This window comes from Idiotropiscis lumnitzeri, chromosome 4 (assembly GCF_059441095.1).
Source record: "Idiotropiscis lumnitzeri isolate Australia: NSW breed Sydney's pygmy pipehorse chromosome 4, RoL_Ilum_1.0, whole genome shotgun sequence".
Taxonomy (NCBI): domain Eukaryota; kingdom Metazoa; phylum Chordata; class Actinopteri; order Syngnathiformes; family Syngnathidae; genus Idiotropiscis; species Idiotropiscis lumnitzeri.
The window spans coordinates 4775728-4790715 of record NC_142394.1 but is presented as its reverse complement, the minus strand read 5'-3'; positions in this window follow the sequence as shown (position 1 = coordinate 4790715).

Here is a 14988-nt window from a genome sequence, read left to right as displayed (position 1 = left end):
GATGCTGAGCAGTTAGTATGTGTTTGTGTGTCGCTGAGTGTGAGGGTTATTCTGGGCATGGGCTGCGGGAGCGGATGCCCGCTTGCTGCCAAATGTCAAACTTCCAGCAGCCGTCAGCTGTGAAATATGTGGAGTGTTTTGAGTATGAAATGCTGTGCGCACTTAGTGTATTGTAGCAATAATGATATATGAGTCTGCGTCGAACATAATGTTTCTGACTTCCTCCTACTCCTTTTGAATACGTGAACTACAGCCAAAGATTAAATGTATTGCCCCTTTTTTTTTTTTTAAATTGATCTTTTCAGGTTACATGTTCAAATAATGCAATCAATCATTTAGAGCTCTTCTGGTGCACACTTTATATGCTGTTCTCATGGTATTCAACAATTGCGCCTTCAGCCAACAAATTCGGCGTTTGTTATTCACTCTGGCACTCAGTCATGTAAAGAGAGTGTGCCAAAACCTCCAGTGTAGATGTGGAAGAATGATGAAATCAAGAGTAGAACGCATGCAGTAAAATCTTCCTGCATGACTGATTAGGGTGACAAATTCTTCTGACCTTGACATTTCATCAGTTGCATGCATGTGTGTAATGTCCCATCTGCAACTCATAAGCTCCCTCTTGTCCCTTCCTCGCTGGTATAGCTGTCTGTACAATTTCTTACTTGACACAATGAAGCAGCTTCAGCAGAGCTAATGGCCGAGTTTGTGTAAGCACACAGTGGTTCATTGACCGTTTATTTTATGTGAAAATTCATCAAATGCTCAAGCCCATCAACCTCTTATTTGGAAGAAAAAAATGTCTTCAGTTGACTGCTCCTATAAAATGCTCAATAATAAAGACAAAAACATTGGCGTGAAGATTTCTTGGAATATATGCGTATACACGACTCAAAGGTGTTTGATTACATTATATTTAAGTGTTGCATCTGGCTTCATTATCAATACGTAATAATTATCTTGATTTACCGCATTTCAGAAAATGACTCTGTTTCTGTTTCTGTTTTTTTGGTGGTCTAACTCGGCCTTCCAGTTGGGGTTGCACCTGCGTTGGCATGTGCCAGCCTGGAAAAAATTTAAATGGGGATAGAGAAGCTTGAATGGAATTTTGTTCGTTTTTAATTACTGTACTCATATTCAGTACAGCGTAACTATAGTTAATGGATCAATATAAGTGACGTGTGTCCCATTGGTCTCATCATTTTATTGTTGCTGCGTCTTTATGGTCATATTGGCAGTGAATATGCCTACAATGACAAATGTTTTTAAACCACAACATAGTGTGTAGTTCAATATGCAGGGACCCATATAAAAGTCAGAAGGTTTCCATCACTTCAATTGAGCAATCATTTTTTCAACCACATGGAAATATTAAATGGCTGCCATAGTCCTTAAATGTGACTACACTGTTTTTACTTTTTAGCTCTTTGAAGACTCTTCAGATTTATGGTTTAGTTTAATTTTTGGAGAATTACCAAGATTTGCAGCAGTCATCCTCTCTAGAGACTGAGCATGTGTTGTCTATACTTTTGAAGTACAACCTCTGCGCTCCGACTTCAGGCCTGTGGGCTGGCAGCGTTTGAGGAGCCTTGTACGACCTTCCCCCTTCCCACACTTTGGCCAGATTTAATGGCTCATATGCCAGGGCAACCAGCCTTTACTGGTTGTGTCTGCCTCACCTTGGCTCAAGAAATAAGGAGCGATGACAAAAAGAGGAAAAGAACCTCTTTGCCAAGACACAGGCGCTTCTCTCACCACAAGTGTGTTGTGAATTATCTTAACCGTCTTTTGTCTCTTTTTTCTAAGCCTTTCACCACGCCTTGCTCAGCCTCTCCTATTTAGACACATATAGATCAATCCGTCCGCAACACTTTCTTGTCCTAATCCTAACTGCATGTTCTTCTCTTTTATTTTGATTGCTAATTATTTTTGAAGAAAATGGCTTTTTCTCTCCTTTCCACTCTCTGACCGGCAGTGACTTTGTGGTAAACGATTGTGGTTCAAAGAAACAAAAACAGACGTAATTGGTAATGAAAGTCAGACTCTGCATCTCAGTCGAGAGGCTCCTTGTTCTCGGTTCCTGCAAGTGAAGGCTAAGACGGTTGGCTCTGCCAACCCAGACTCTAATGCAAAAGGGCACAAGGATCCACAGGGCTTTGGCAAGTTAGGAATAGATCCCTGGGAATGTGGATACTGGTAGTTCCCTCCAGATGAATGTGAGTGGGAGGAAAAGCAATCCACAGTGTGTAATTTCCTAATAGCATAATTTAAAACTAGTATAATATCAGAATCAGAATCAGAAATCCCTTTATTGTCATTGTACTCAAGTGTGCAACGAGATTAGAGAGCTCCCCTCTGCAGTGCAATTCAGATAAATATATAAATTAGATAAATAAGAGAAGAGTTAGTGCAATGGAAAATAATACTGAATAGGATATATATCGTGCTGTTTGGATGAAATTATTCCTAACAATGCTGGCCTTGTAACGTAAACATACTTTCAAGTTGTTAGCGGACTTAAGCAGGATTTCGACAACTCGAAAATTCATTGTTGCGTGTGTGTGCGTGCGTATGTGTGGTAGGAAGTTGTTGTCGAACGTACTGTCACAGACATCTTGGTATGTTTTCCTACCACCAAGGCAATCATTCTGAACACTTTTTTTCGATTGTAGCATCACATTTTTAGATTGCTCTGATAAATGATGGGTTTCATATATCTGGATGTGGCTGGGTGGAGAAGTGAAAATTTAGGAGAATAGAAAGCCAGCTGAGCCGCAAACTCTTTCAAAACAACATGTGAAAAATCAGCAGTTCTTTAACAGTTAGCTTGTCATTTTTATTTGACTCTTCAAATGGTCACAGCGGTTGTCTTTCAGGCCGTGCCTGCTTGGATTGGCTTTTGGCAGCAAGACGCAGGCCTGGCCCCGGTTAGCACACTTATTATCATCATCACCACACACTGTAATTCACATGTCAATCATAGTCGGTAGCAAAGCAGACCCGAGGCGAGATGAGCTGCTTAGAAGGAGCCACTGTCTGAGGTGAAGGGCTGGGAGGGGCAGGGGCTGCCCTCTGAATACTTCCAGCAGGCCCTAATCAAAACTTTCATTGCTGTGTCTTTGTGAAACGGGATTATAGGGTATGATTTGTTTGATACGGGGACGCCCTGAGTCGAGTCTGAGCTGGACTGGAGGTTGTTCAAGTAAGAGTGACCTCTCAGGAAAGGTTAAACTGTCAAAATGTGGAAAGCCTGTCCATGGGTTACAATTTAGATGGTGTGGACTGAGCATAGAATGGAAATTGGGAAATACAAAACATATAGCAAGAATTTTTATTTTTGAGCCAGCAGTATCAAGTTTCCGGGAACTATAACTAGTAACCTAGAGCCACCGTGGTCGAGTGGTTAACGATGCAGAGCGCGACACCATCGGACCCTGGTACAAATCCCCGTCCAGGCAATGCAAGTTGTCAAGGGCGTGAAACTAAAAATGCGTTCGATATAGTTATGGCTGCCAGGATGGCCGAGTGGTCTAAGGCGCCGCGTTCAGGACCCAGTCTCCCCCGGAGGCCTGGGTTCGAATCTCAAATTTCTTGGCTGCCAGGATGGCCGAGTGGTCTAAGGCGCCGCGTTCAGGACCCAGTCTCCCCCGGAGGCCTGGGTTCGAATCTCAAATTTCTTGGCTGCCAGGATGGCCGAGTGGTCTAAGGCGCCGCGTTCAGGACCCAGTCTCCCCAGGAGGCCTGGGTTCGAATCACGAATTTTGGCTCCCAGGATGGCCGAGTGGTCTAAGGCGCCGCGTTCCGGACCCAGTCTCCCCAGGAGGCCTGGGTTCGAATCTCGAATTTTGGCTGCCAGGATGGCCGAGTGGTCTAAGGCGCCGCGTTCAGGACCCAGTCTCCCCAGGAGGCCTGGGTTCGAATCTCGAATTTTGGCTGCCAGGATGGCCGAGTGGTCTAAGGCGCCGCGTTCAGGACCCAGTCTCCCCAGGAGGCCTGGGTTCGAATCACGAATTTTGGCTCCCAGGATGGCCGAGTGGTCTAAGGCGCCGCGTTCAGGACCCAGTCTCCCCCGGAGGCCTGGGTTCGAATCTCAAATTTCTTGGCTGCCAGGATGGCCGAGTGGTCTAAGGCGCCGCGTTCCGGACCCAGTCTCCCCAGGAGGCCTGGGTTCGAATCTCGAATTTTGGCTGCCAGGATGGCCGAGTGGTCTAAGGTGCCGCGTTCAGGACCCAGTCTCCCCAGGAGGCCTGGGTTCGAATCTCGAATTTCCCCATTGTGGGAATAATAAAAGGGAATGTTATTATTATTATTATTATTAAAATTGTACTAATGGAAATGTTATCCCCCACCCCCATTCAATCAGTAAAATATGACTAGTAGGTAGATCACAATTATTAATATTATAGTTATTATCTTTGAAATGATGTTAAATGATCTCTGTCTAAGATTTTTTTTTAATTAACAAAAAATATTTTGATGAGTGCCCCATAATGGGTAAAACTATGTAAATTGAACATTCAAATAAATCATCAAATTCCAACCAGAGAAATAAAAGTGGCAGTTTGAGAAACCTACTTTGCCCACCGCTCACTGAGTAACACGGACTAATCTGACTGAACCTCTGCACAGTGTGCGGGTACGACAACTAGTTTTTATGAGTCACGAAACATCGATTAGTGGTCTTGCTGTAATTCAGAAGTGGAATTGGAGTTAATGGCTTTGAAATATCACTGATAAAATGGTGAATCAAAAAATGCACAAGCTTTGAATAAATAAATCAGTAAATAAATAAACGGGTTGTAAGCGTAAAGCCCACCGCATATCAAGCAACATGGCTGAAACCGATTGAACTGCCAGAAAGAGTGGACGAGTGAGTGATGAGTGGCCAACGATCAGTCACAGGTTTTCCAACAATTCAAAATTGTAATCAGCAGTATTAGGTAACATAATATAGATGAACCAGCTAAGCTAATATAAAATTCACAAGCCTTCAAGCCACCAAGACATACCAATAACATTTCCACGGTACATTTATTGTGTTTTACAATAATACTTAACTGTTTAATATCAAATGTGGAAAAAAAGCAAATTACATAGAGTCTCTGTCACTGTGCAATCAGTGAATAAAGTGTATAAGGGCTCTTATTCGTGGTCATCCACTTTTCCATGACAATCGCACCATATTTTTGTTGCTCAGTAAAACCCAATACAGTTTAATAATATAATATTGCATGCGGAGTCGTCAAACCTGGAAGTGGTTGTATTATTCAGTTGGAGAGCACTGGTTGATGAGCGATGTTTATTGGTGTTGTTACGAACAATTGTAATTTAAATGATGACTAAGCGTTGCCAAGTATGTCTCAAAATAACCTCTCTGTCGCCTTTATTTCTCGACCAATTCCTCGCTTGTGTCTGCTTCTCCCGTGACAATCACGCCATAACTTTGTGACTTGATGGAAAATAATACAATAATGTATTTAGTTTGTGGAGCCTAAAAAAATTATATAAGCGTTGTCTTTTTATATTTGTAGCACACATAAGATATTTAGTGCTCAATCACTCAATGTGTGGCGAACACTTATATTCAGCTGCATCGTTATAGGTGAGCTGGAGGCCTTACACTTTAGGCTCGTTTTGACATTGACACAATCTAATTGCAAACAAATGTGTAATATATTTTACTGCTGAAACTTCTAAATATCCAGTATAAATGAAAGCTAGTTAGTTCGTAATTGTCGAGAATAAGAAGGTACCAGAGAAGAGAGAAGGTACCTGAAACATCCAGCCGTTGACCATATCGCACATGCAAACTCCACACAGGACGGCCTTTGCTGTGATTCTAACTCGGATCTGACATGCAGGATAACCACGATGTGCAGTCCTCTTGCCATTGACTAAAGTTAAAGATCATGATTGTTGCTATAGAAATTCCAACTAGCCACTTGAAATGATTGGTATCAAATGTACCGTACTAAAAAATGAAGAATGCGTTTGGATCTGTTGAGTTAGCACATTCTTTTCACATTTTGATCAAAGTAATCGCTCTGTAACCCTTAAGAAAAACTATAAATTATACATTTAAAAAAAAAGTCATTGGACAAAAGCTCATATTTCAATCCAAAACACAGTCGTTGCCCTGTTTGCCAAAGCTCAGTGTAATAGAAACTGTGTCTCTTATACTGGCGGAAACATACACTCACCCACAGATAAAGACACATGCACACACACCCCCACACACCCCCTCCCACACACACAACTTGCCGTCCAGCATGTGGTTTGTATCCATGATGCCTGAATACCTTGTGGTTTGCGTTCTATCGGGACTTTTAAAATGATTTATCCGTGCCTTGCGCCTTTATTTAAAGTTAATCAGCCTCTGTCTGTGTTAATAAAGAGATCGACTTTCCGTCTGGAAACACCACACACTAATGGACTATGCTAAACAATAAGCTCATCCTCTAATGATGGCATGTACACCGTGAGATTGTAGGGTCCTGAATTAAAAGTTCTTTTTGTGTCAAACTAGCCTATCCATAAATCACATTTCATAAAGTGAAGGCAGTGTTAAAACCTTCACTTCTTTGGGCTATTGAGGCGCATGAAAAATATCCTCGGCCTTCTTCCCACTTTCAATCATTGTGTCAATCATGTGAACAAGGCCCAATGTAAGCGAGTGCGTTCATGCATGCCTGCGTGTGGGTGCGTGTTGAAGATGGAAATGAAAAGAGCGACACATGAGCACTCTGGCAGTAAAGTGAGTTTATGTGACATCATTTTGTCTCCTTCTGGTTCCAATCAGGCCATCCTCCCACCACTAATGGCAGCTGATAGATTAATGACGGGAGAGAGAGAGAAAGAGAGCGAGAGAGAGAGTGAGAGAGAGAGGCAGGTGTGTGTGCGTGTCCGTGTATCACTGTGTGTTTGTGTGTCCATGTGTCTGTGTTTTGTGGGGGTCCGCTGAAAGTCTGTAATCAAACTTCTTGCAAATTAGCGCTCTATAACTACATCCTGACCAGGGCTTAAACTTCTGAAAGGCAGGAAAGTCCTCACAGACAATCAAGCACATGTGTACACACATGTACAAGTAGGCTATCACATGTTCTTATTCATATACCAAAACGTTTTGCTTTTCATTTTAGAGTGACACATAGCTTTTATGTTCCAACAAACACGCCTAGCATAACTATTCATTCAGGCAACGTGTCAGAAGATTTTTGGGACATTCATTTTGAAACGCATTTCTAGGTATGATTGGACTAATTTCTTTTGTAGATAATCAGCTAAAAAAAAAATCTAAATATATACATTTTAACCGTCTTATATACATGCAGCCAGAGTTAAACTTTTGTCCTTTATTCATGGAAATACATTTTTGGTAGCAGTCGAAGCCGTTTTTAAGATATGTGCTTGGAGAATGAATTTCAATTGGTAATAAAAATAGGCAGTGACATGATTTACTCAGTATTTCTGCCCCCCTGACAATATTTGTAACTTTTTGGTGCATTATAAATGCAAGAGGGGAAGGTGGGTTGACCTGAGGCTGGACTTGTCATTCTTCTGCACACCCACACTGAATGACGTGAGGACATGTCTGTGTTTGAAAAAGGAAGCAAGACTAATGAGCAAAGAAGCAACCCCAATGTGGTAATGAAAGTCAAAACTTCTCTCTGGAAAAGTTTTGTGAGTCTGTGCTTATATGCAATAAAATCGCAGGCTACGGATTTATATATGAATGGACTAACAATGCCTTTTAATCGTATCGGGCAGAGTGAAACCACGGGCGGGTTACGTTGTCATGTTGTTTTTATGTCTCTATGGTGAGAATGTCACTATGTATGGCATACAGCGTTACAATGAGTCTGTGAGAAACCCTACATGCACATTTCATTGGGGAGAATGTAATTTTAAAATTTCACTTCAAAGGTGTAGCTCTCTCTTCAAAGATAAATTCGTCTGCATCAAGTTGTCAGAATCATTGACAATGAAATGAAAGCAAACAGCGACGACATTCCTTCTTTGAGAGGCTCTCATTACTTCATACGGGGATCTTGGCCTAGAACACGCACTGTTATGTTTTTTCAGCAAAAAAAACCCCAGAAGTTGTCAGTCACGGAGGCAACACGAGGGCTGCCCGCTGGCCGTTGTACACATTTGCGCTGAACATACATGCATCACACACAAGTTCAAATAAATGAATGAATTTAGCAAACTAACATTCATGGAGCTGCATTAGCCTTGAGAAAGGAGGCAGAATTGGTGGTGGAATTCTTTCCCATTCTTGCTTCATGTACAGTACAACTTTAGGTGCTCCTGAGTCTTTTTCTATTTTGCACTTTACAAGGAGCAACAGATTTGCAATGGGAGACTGGTGTGGACTGCTGGCAAGACAGCCGAGTGCTCACACTTTACTTTGCTATGAAGGCATGCTGTTGTAATACGTGAAGAGCAAGGTCATGCCTTCATAGATGTGTAAGAAATATTAGGCAATCTTATTAGGCTTTACACAATCCAGTTTTTTTGGTCTATCAGTGATCAGTAAGTTTGAAAATCCTTTATTTCCGTGTTTGTTCAAACAACAAGCCTGCCTGGTGGTTACATCTGTGACTGGCTCAATATGTTGTTCGGAAGTTCATGTAATTTACGCTGAGTGAAGAAAGTTATTTTGCAGAGCTGGGCACTTGACACACGCGGAACTTTCGCCTCCCACGGCTTTCCTCTCACAAGACACCCGACCATGCTAACAATGCCGTAAATTAGCTTTTAGCCACACATTCATTTAGATATAAAAGTAAGTTTTTGTATAAAATTTAACATTTGCAACAACTTATGATGACTTTAGAAATGTTATTTTCAGCATGACCTGCTTTACAAGCCCCATAAAAGTAGCACATTTTCACATGGATCTGGGGAGCTTTGGATCGAACACATGTGGCCCTCGAAATCAAGTTGCCCGTCCGTCTCTTACAAAGGTACTCTACCCATGCTTTCTCACGTGTTGTGTTCACATCTTTTAGTTGCTACTCGAATTGAATAAAGATAAATCAATTTAAGTTTGATTGACAATTATTTTCTGACATTGTTGGCGCAGCTATATTGGCAGTACTGGTGCCAGCAACACCCAGGATTTCCCATGGAGAACAGTGATATAACTAGTGTTTATCTGTCATTATTCCATCCAGGTCAATTCGTATGTCATGTTGATGAAGAGGACTTAATGCGCTACATGCGCAAGATGGACAGGATATTGGATACGACTGATTTTTCAAATGCCACTTTTTTTTCAACTATCGCAAAGGCAGATAGGGAGAATGCCTCAGCTAAAGGCTTGCGATCATACACTTATAAGACTTGCACGGCTTAACTGTGAGAAAAGTATAATGCTACTGGCAGGATCAAATAGGTTGCCTCGGAGCCAGGGATAGTCTGGCTGGCGGCTGGAGAGCACCGCAGCAGCAAAACTCCGGCCAATTAGATTTTCGTTTGAAATGTATTTCCTTTAAATAGAATAATAAAAAATCTGGGTGGCGGCGATGGCATGTTCGGCGCTGAATACGTCGGGATCACTAATAGATCATTAATAGTGAAATTCACACTATCAAGTTCCATGTACATGATTAAATGGATTTGGTAACTGACTACCCAGATATAAAGTGGTCGCTACATAAGCGGCAGTAACTGCCACCATGAGAAGAATCTCACTTTTTTGTCTTGTTCTTGGACATTTTTATGGCCGCTATCCATTGACGATGCCTTGATTTTTCTTTTGGTACCCTGTAGAGTACTCGTCCCGCCTTTTGTCCTCTTTTTCTGTTGCAACTATACCATAGTCAAAGTATGGCATTTGTGTTTACCCAAAATAGCGACTCGTTTTCTATGTACTGCCAAAGCAGCATTGTTTCATTGCGTGACATGCATTGTCAGATGCGTGACGTCAACGTATACCTACTTTTTATGTGCATATCAAGTAATTTACCATTTCATTATTTGCCTTCATGTGACGTGGCTAATTTTAGCAAGTTTGACTTTTCCCTTGCATAATCACTTTAAACTGGACAGGTCAACATGTGTTTCCTATACTGATTTGCTCATTTCCTAAGTCTCAACCAGCTTATAGACATATCTCAGCCTTTCGTGGTGCGCCACGTGCGCTGGCAATTCACCCATTTGAGTCTAATTTCGGAACGACTTCACACAAACGTTCAGAAAGCCGCTGCAACCGAATCCAGATCTGCATGCTGACATCCTGCCCTCACGACCACCAGCACCAGTTCTCCTTCAGTGTGGGATTATTACGTTTCCCCGAGGAGTGTCAAAGACTGAGGATAAAAAGTAAAGTAGAAGACATGCAGGGATATGCAAGAGCGAAGGTAGCTTTAGAAGCTGATACTTCCAGGAAAGACTCATTTGTCACCCTTGTCTGAGAGCCATATGTGATGACCAAGACTGTGTATTTGTGGCATGGATCATGTGAGTGTGATACAGGAAGGTTGTCTTTGAAGCAGCATCACACTTCGCCACCACATGTGGACAAAGATCTGTTCCCAGTCTCCTGCTCCATGCAACCACAGCATCTCCTCCACAAAAACACATGGAGCTTATAGTGTTTCCACATGAAGAAATGTCAGCAACGTGAGTCAGCGCAAAGCAGCACTGAACAATTTGGCATATGCTCATCTTTTAGTGTGTTTTCATGTGTGTTCATCTGACACATGCGAGTCTCAGATGATGAGTAATAAAATAGAAGATGGATATGTGTACACTGAAAAAAGTACTAAAGTTTCGGTTTGATGATTAAAATCAACTAATGGTCAACTAATGTCATTTTCTATTCTATTCCTCAAAATTATTAAAATGATATGTGTTAGTGGAACACATTCCAATCATGCGCAATCAATATACATGTCCGAATTAAGTAAAACCAGTGGCACTAAAGGATTTTTTATTTATTTATTTTTTATTACTGTGTGCTCTTTGTGTGTGCGTGTGAATTTGTTTGTCTGATGAGTGATGTAATGGGCTATATCAGCTTTTTTTTCACACTTTTGTGGTTTGCTGACAAAGCCAGCATGGAGTTTGCGTGTGTGCAGGACCAGATATATGTCTGATGCAAATGTGATTGTTTTTATTGGAAATGTGTCAATAGGGAAATATTTATAATAAATAATTCAGTACACAGTATCCACTGCATTGTGTGTACAACAATGCATATTTTGGTGCGAAAAGGAAAAATTCTACCTGAGATGTTAGACAGATGGACGGAGAGTTTAATCTGTTGTTAATTTGCAGAAAACTCCTCCAAGCTTCAGACACGGTCTGTGTTCTGGCCTCTTGTCACTCCCTTCCCGCTGACTTCCGTGTTCTCATCAATTCCGCCACCTTCACTCCTCACGTACCTCTGTTGTGTGGGGAGCTGACAAGCCATTGAGATTATATTTAAGAGGATACACACACAAAGATAGTCTGTCTAATTTTGATACCAATCCATGCCTACTCAGACCAAAGTCAGCAAAGCCCCAATTATGTGGTTGGGTTTAACGATTATCCTGCGGTGTGAGGTACGGGTGATTTTACCCTCCCGAAGCTGGTCGAAACACGGTCCGGCCGACTATCATTATCGTTCAACATTTTCAATTAAAGGTCCTGTTATGTGGGGTCAAAATGAAGCCCATCTGACCTATGGACTCCGTGATTGTGAAGAATCTAATTGAAGCCTGCACTGGAAGTAATGGCTGTGAAATTAACATTAATATGCTGTAAAATCATGACGGAAAAAGTCTGTAATATGAATAACAATAAATCAGTGTATGTTTTAAAGCAATATATTGTAAAAAAAAAAATAAAAAATAAGAATAATAATTGTTAATTTTACAGTCAGGAACGTATTTCCTTGTAGAATTTATATACTACTTTATTATAAACATAAAAAAAATAGTAATACCTGAACAAATACAGTAGGGTTACAATCACAATGGCTTGATTAAAAGAACTGAAATAAAAAATAAAATAATATATACAATATATTGCATAAAGGCTGGCACATGGCCGACTGATTAGCACGATGGCCTCCCAGTGCAGAGGTCGTGGGATCGATTTTGGCTCCGGCCTTCCTTTGTGGAGTTTGCATGTTCTCCCTGTGCCTGCGTGGGTTTTCTGCGGGTACTCCGGTTTCCTCCCACATTCCAAAAGCATGCATGGCAGGTTGATTGGACACTCTAAATTGCCCCTAGGTATGCGTGTGAGCGCGGATACGTCCATGTGTGCTCTGCATTTTACTGTCCCATGATGAGGCTTTTACTGTTTAATTATGCCTTCTGTCTGATATTTTTCAGTGGAATTGAATGGGGTTAGATGTAAAATAAGCAACCGCTACATGTAAATTGTACAGGAAAAAATAGCTTTAATAAAGGCATAGTTGTGCTAATTTGACTGAAGATTGATGTTGAATTTACCAGTTTATCATGTAAAGGATTACAGTTTTAAACTGTAAAATTTACTGCTTGCTCTATAATGTGTTTTGCACGCTGCTGTATTTTTTTTTTACAATATTATTTTGGGAACCACAGCTGTCAGTTTTTTTTTCGTAAAAACAACAGTTTGTTTTTATTTGTTTTATTACAGTGTGTTGTACACATAAATATTGTCATCATCTAAATCACGTTGTGCATGGCACAGATTTTTTTTCATAGCTTTTGAGCGTGCTAATTTGCCATTCTTTAACCGTTTTTGTGGTATGCGGCACTCCTTATACAACTAACACCGCAGGATGAGATGTAGGATAATCATGAGACATCCGATAATCAACCCTTCTCTCACTTTGTTGGACAGGGAGAGTCTGACTCAAGATAAAACAGATTATCTTTATGAGTGCAGCCTGTTTACATTATTACTGTTAATGTTGGCTCTTTGTTTAGCAATGTGTGTGTGCGCGCGTGTGTGCGTGCGTGTGTGTGTGTGTCTATGCATGGGTGTGTGGGCAAGTTCTCAGATCAAACACAGCGTAAGACGAGCTCATAAACAAGCCTTCGGGACCATTTAGGATTATTGGAGAGAGTGGTGGGGCCTTAGAGGCGAGGGACTTGGGTACAGAAATCAGCTGCTCTGTTTATGTACCTTTCAGTAGTGATTACCGGTCCAATCTGTCTGTTTAACGGAGGAAATATCATAGCCTGACGGAGTGCATGCGTTTGTGGGAATGGGAGATTCTTCTGGGCGCATTTTATATAAGAACTGGAGAGATGCCACAATTTTGCATGGAATTAGATCGTCAGTGCAGCAGTAAGTGTTTATTTATTCATACGTACAAGCCTAACTAAGCCAAGAGAGTGAAAGCAAAGGACCACCACAGACCAGGGGATTGAGGATATGTGTCAGACATACTGTAGTGCCATGACTTAAGCCAGTGGTTCCACACAGTGCAGTGAAAGCTGTTTCTTTGGGAAGCGAGCACGCTGACAAGTCGTGGCCAGCCTGTGGGAGACAGCACTTTTGCCGGGTCAATTTACAGAGGGGCGTATTCATAGAGATGAATAAGTGGTATTATGCTCACTAAGTGGTTCTTTAAATTCATTACAGTGCACGATTAAGTCTTTTTTTGTCGTGTACGTTGCTGCTTCAGGGAAACAGAATGTGTAATTAGTAGCAGTAGATTCAACAGCAGCATGTATGGATGCTGTGTCACACTCAATGGGTTTTCAAACTATGTGTAGCAATAATATTAGTTTTGAAAAGAAGTTTGTGTAATTTCTTTTTGGTTTCAGTGGCTGCAACAGCAAATCATGGGAGTAAAAGTCTTAACCGTGGCATGGAATTGTTTTAAAAAATGACAAATTTAAATGGATTTGGAAAGTGCATTCTCAGTTGGAAAAAAAAACATCCCATCACAAATGAGCAACTATCCTCAGTTATGAGATAAAGGTATAATGAGGCAAAAAATATTATTCTTATTTTTTATAATAAGCATGTTACTTTGCCATACATTTTATGAACGTGTTATCGTGTGGCAGGGTTGTGAACTCAATTGCTGGAAAGGGAGGCAAGAAAAAACAATGTAATCTCAAAATTACAAAAAGGCAACCAATGTACTTGGCAAGGGTGTGCAGTGATCTTTGGAGGTCCAGGTGTTCAAAGTTAAAAAAAAAAAAATAAATAAATAAAAGGGGCACGTGTATAACTTCTGGAGTTCCAGTACACTTCATCCACTGAGGGTTCGAACACAAGCCAACGCCTCGTCTCCAATTCGTGCTGACCGCTGAGCTAAAAGCCGCCTGGCTTTCGTGCGATTTTACTAACTAACGTACAATAACGCTGCTCTAGCTGGAATCTTACACATGGAACAAGTGTTTGAAACACCTTCCAGAAATATAATTTCCAATATAACTCAATGCATTACTTGTACTTGTTTATGGCTTAAATGACAAACTGTCTTTAATCTTGAACAGACTGAATTGTAGCAGCCTATATTCACGATAAATATAAGATAGGACCACGACATGCTATGTCATTGTACTCGCTAGATATATTTAGTAGGGAACAGTGCAAGTAAAAGAAGTCTCTGTTTTTCCAGTTTCTGTAGAGGGGACTTGTGGATGGATTGCTGATGATGATATTGCCTGAGCTAGAGGAAGATACAAAGGATAATGGGAGAATCGTTGATGAGGCAAGTATTATTTGATTCCAACACGTATGAATAGGAAATGGCTCACTGTGAATAACCTACTGTAATTTTGACAGTTTGGGCGGGAGTGGGCAATTCATTTTGCAAAGGGGCCACATGAGAAACTGGAAGGCTTGCTGAGAGCTAAGCAAACATGCTAACCTCAATTAATCTTTACTATTTTCAATGTATTTAGAAAAAGAATAATGTGCCAATGAATAGCTGCGCAAGTGTAGATATGATGTTGTATTTTGCTATACTTTGGAAAGACACAGTATAAGCAGCTATTAAAATGACTTCTTTACATTATGAAATAAATTTTATGCACTCCCAAA